Raw genomic sequence first — 5078 nt, 5'->3', positions numbered from 1 at the left:
TGTTTAAGAGTTCTGCGCTATTTAATTAAGAGTCAATGGAAATGATAATTGGGAAATCAGTCTTATTGATAGGGAAAAAACAAAAGCCTCAGCTTTTCCGACCATAATTTCTTTTCATGTCATTTCAGAATCTTATTTGCCCCCCTCTGAAAGTTCTTAACAATTCAAATTAGGCCAAAAAAAATCTATGTGTTGGATTCATGCCCTTTCATGCCCCCCTCCGCTCCCCCGAATAACAATAGTAATAATTTAAAAAGAAAAAAAAGAAGGGGTGGGGGGTGGGGGGGTAGGCCCAAAATTAGAAACCTCTTTTCCATAGGGCCCAAAATTCCTGGCGGCCGCCCCTGGCTGTCATCATTGCAATCATCAACTCAGCAGTCATCCCTCTGCTGACATCCCGAGAGCTCATCCATCTTTGTGGGGGGAACTTTCCTTTACATTGAATTGTCAATTGAAGGAAGGTGAACGCATGCTGTGTACCAACTCAACAACAGCGCGAGAACATCATTGGGCCGTTAACGGACTCAACACCCATTCCTCACCAACTAGATAAGTTCCGGGCCTCTGTGTAGAACAAGTGAAATCTCCAATTGTTTAGTTCCAGACTTGATTTATCATCCAAACCCAGAGGCAATACTACAGCCCCTGTTGTTTTTGCTGATGATGAGGGGGTGCGTACCCAGCAAAAAGTCAGCTGATGTGACGAGATTCCAGAACTCTTGAACTTGTGTTGATGAGGGCTTAGGCCCAGGTTTTCTGGTTGCATGTTGATGGGGCTGTTCTAGTGAAGCAGTGCAGAAAAAAGTTTGTTATAGACTCAAATGATACAGACATCATTTGGCATTGCTTCTCCCACTACAGCCCCTATTCCCACGGAGAGGCGGGGGGAGAGTTATGGCAGTTATAGTGATGTGCGCAGCAGTATGGCACTGGCTAATGCGGGAGAATGCTTCCCCTTCCATTTCAAATTAGTCTCTCATCTTGGACCATCACTGACAAAAAACTGTGATCAAAGAAAACATATCCTGTTATGGAGATGAATTGCATGAGTAGGGGGGGTTGCATGAGGTTGGGACTAAACATGCAGCCATGGTTTCTGATCCACTCCAGTCTTGGCTATCTTTGGAGAGGCCATAATATTGACCCGAGCAAGAACAAACATTGGCTGGGAAAGTACTTGGTGGCGTGTCTGGGCCTGGGGCCAATCAACCACCAACAGCTGTAATAATTTGATGATCTCCAGAGTAAAAATGTACAGCAATTTGGTGATGGAGGAATCAATGCACTTCCTCCCATCATAAGTGCTATCAGAGGGCCACATTCACAGAGATGGCATTTCCTTATAATAATTGTATTTGTACAGCACACACACCACTTACAAGGCATGTAACTCCAAGTGGCTTTAACAACCCCATGGGAAAAATAAAATTGTTAGAGATAGATTTAAAAAGGAGAGGTATAGAGGAGAGGCAGAAAAAGCAGGAAGGCAGTAGGAAGAAGAGATAGATCAGAGAATGTAGAGTCAATCAGGTCAACGTAGGTTAGGACCAGGAATCTTAGATGTGTAAAGGTCCCATAGTGGCCTGGCCCTATCATAAGTTTCCCATAGGATAGTCACACAGAGATAGGGCGCGTCCAGGTGCGGCCCCTGGTGGCATCAGGGGTGAGGAAAAAACTCCCGTTCAGCTTGAATTCATAGTTTGGTGAGGGGGAAAAAAAAAAATCAGTGAGGTCTGAGAAAAAAGACCCCCCTGTAGTCCAGGAAGAAACCTCGAGTCAGAGACCAGCGGCCACCTAGGGGAGCCCCCTGCCAGGGCTAGGATTGCGGAGTAGTAAGGGCGCTGCGGCTGGCTGGGGACACTATGACGCCTTGGCAGCTAGGAGTTGGCCCCCCCCCAAGGATGAAAAGGTGGGTTCCTTAAGCTGCTTCTTAAAGGAGTCCCGACGGGATGTGGCTGAATCGGATCTCGAATGGGGGAAGGGCGTTCCATGCTTCTTGGGCGCATAGCAGGCAAACGCGGCGTCGCCGATCTTCTTACTGCGGGGGGGGTGCGTAGGGTCCTTAGCAGCTTTGGCATCAGTGGACCTGAGAGCTTCGAGCCAGGGGCAATAAAAAGAGAAGCATGTCTGAGATATAGCTAGGGGCACGTTCCCCCCCCATTTTAAGTGCGTTAAATACTGTGAGCAGAAATCTTAAAGTTCGACTTCTGTAATGAGACATGGTAACCAGTGGCAGGTCTGCCAAGACAGGAAGAGATGTGCTTCTCTTCATCTCTGGTTTCTAGTTAGTGGATTCTTGCCGCCAGAATTTTGAATGAGTTGCAATTTGTCAATTAATTTTTTTTGGGAGACCGGCAGAAAAAGGAGCATTGCAGTAGTCTATCCTTACAGGTGACCAAAGGCATGAATTATAGTTTCCTCAGCATCTTGTCGGGGGGCCAAGCCGCGCACTTTTGTTTGACAGTTTCTAAGAATGGAAAAAAGCAGATTTTAGTTATCATTGTTGATGTGAGGGCTCAAAGCTCAAATCCGAGTCTATGACCACAAGCCTAGGCTAGTAACCTTAACTTTAATGTGTATGCTTACGCGTCACCTAGGCTTGAGTAGGAGTTTTGCAACGTTTTTTTCTTAGGCCCCAATGAGCAACACTTCCAGTTTTATCTTCATTTAATTTTAGTAAGTTACTGATCATCTCAATCTGTTAATGGCAGACATGCATTTAGTCAAGGCAATGAATGGCAGTGGTTTTGGCTAGGCTCGCCAGAGATAAATAGTTGAGTGTCATCAGCATAGCGTGATGAAAAATCAATCATTGTGGCTCTCTGATGAAGGAAGCCCAGGTGGCAACCATAGCAGAGAGAGAACAGAGGAAGGGGCCCAAGCAACTACCCTGAGACAATCTCCAAAAGGCACATCATAACTTGTTGGAGGACGTATTCTCCCCGATGGTGACAAAAAACTGTCTTCCTGTAATATAGTGTTTTTGAACCACGCCTAAGGACGTGAACCCGGACATCCTACCCAAGATTTCCAAGCGCGGTCAATTTAGTATGATTTGTGGTCTATCGTTTGAAAAGGGGGGGGGAAAAAAAAAAAAAAAAAAAAAAAAGGGGGAAAAAAAACAAAGGCGGCACTGAGGTTCGAGGAGGATAAGTGCTTGAAACTATGTATTGACGGCCGTGTTGAGCCTAAGATCCACTTAATTAATTTTTTGGTTAGTGCTGTTGCGGTGCTATGGTTGGCTCTAAAGCCTGATTGGAATTTTTCCAAGATATCATTCCAAGCCAGATGTTGAATAAGCTTGTTTAAATACACACTTTTTCTAGTACCTTGCTTATAAAGGGGAGGTTTGATAATAGGTCTGTAGTTTGTTTTAAAATAGTATATTCTGATCTTAAAATTTGTCTTTTTTAGGAGTGAGCTTAACCATGGCCTGTTGTTGAATGAGCTTGGAAAAATGCCTGTAAGCATTAGAGGTGTTAACAATTTGCAAGTTAAAGGTGCTTGCTAAAGCAGCCAAGAACGTTTTTTAGCAGATATGTGGGGATCGCGTCAGAGGCTGCAGGTAGACATGCTTACTTTTCCCTGATTTTATTTCTAATTTTAACAGAGGTTCGTGCCTCTGTAATTTGGACAAAACTTATTGGAAGCTCACAGGGTCTCCTAGGGGGTTTGTAACCCTCCCCCTCGGTGTAATCGCCTGAGTGGGGCGACAGAGGTTGCTGCGTTTCCACCCTTGGAGTGCCTTCTCTAATGTCGGCAATTCTTTTGTATTAAAAAAAATTCTAGCAAATTCCTCGCACTTTGGAATGTGATGCTTGCATTTAGGTTGTTAATTGCTAATGTGTTTGGACTTAAGCAGGTGGTCAATAGTGGAAAAAACAGCAACATTCACCTTATGCTGGTTGTCCTGTTATGAATAATGGAAAAAAATGCTTTTCTCACTGAGCGTACCGCCTACTAGTAGGAGGAGATCTCAACCCAAAGTGATTGTCCTGTGGACCTCTAATTTAGTTATTCCTCCAAAGACGCTCTTTAGCTCTGCATTTTCTTTTAAGGCTCTAAGTGAGTACATTCAACCAAGGTGAATACCTAGCTCTGGTTCTTGTCCGTCGTTCTAATTGGAGCTATGTTATCTAGAATTCCACTAAGTGTTTGTAGCAGCAATCAACCATTTCATTCAGTGTGTTCAGTGACCATTAAGTAGGTCAACCTGAATTGATGAGGTCTGAAATCTTAAGCACAGCAGAGGCATTAATGCGTCGTCAGTGAATGACATTGTTGGGTGTGCTAATTTGTGTTGAAATGTCAAAATTAAAAAACAACACAGTGGTGGTCGGAGAGGCGACGTCCGTGACCGAAATATTGTTGATGTCCAAGTGCATTGTGAAATAATCAAGGTCAAGTTGTGTTGCCTTTTCGATGGGTAGGCCTGTTCTGTAAACATTCTGGACGAGACCCGAATCCATTTAATGTGTCTAAGAAAGGGACCTTGGCTATTGCGTCATCTGATTTATTTACTGTGGATATTAAAGTCGCCAGCAATTATTGCTTTGTCATAGTTAGTAAGTACGTCCGACAAGAAGGTGGAGAAATCAGATAGAACTTACGAAGAGAATTTTCGGTGGACGGTACAGAAACAATAATGATCAGTTTGAGGTTTGCTTGGACCCTCATTGCCAAGTATTCAAATGAAAGAGAAAGAGCCCAGATTCATCTTAGTACAATTAAATTTGTTGGAGAAAAGTATGGCTACGCCTCCGCCTCGTTTCTTTGGTCTCGGGGCGTGAAGGAATTTGTAATCGGAAGGCCCCCCAAAAAAAGCCTCCAAATAAAAGTAGCAGCCCCGTCGTCTTTAAGCCATGTTTCGGTAAGGAACATAAAGCTTATGTTTTTGTCCGAGACCACTGGATTACTACGAAGCTTTTGTTGGTCCAGGACTGCACGTTAAGTAATGCAGCATAAACATTCAAATAGTAGAGCTATTGATTATGCTATCAGGTGCAATCGTAATTAGGTTGTTGTGTACACAACCCGAGGGTCTATATCTGCGAGCTTTCCTAACGGGTACACACACA

The sequence above is a fragment of the Engraulis encrasicolus genome, chromosome 8, assembly GCF_034702125.1.
Source record: "Engraulis encrasicolus isolate BLACKSEA-1 chromosome 8, IST_EnEncr_1.0, whole genome shotgun sequence".
In the NCBI taxonomy this organism is placed as follows: domain Eukaryota; kingdom Metazoa; phylum Chordata; class Actinopteri; order Clupeiformes; family Engraulidae; genus Engraulis; species Engraulis encrasicolus.
This window is presented reverse-complemented; position numbering follows the sequence as displayed.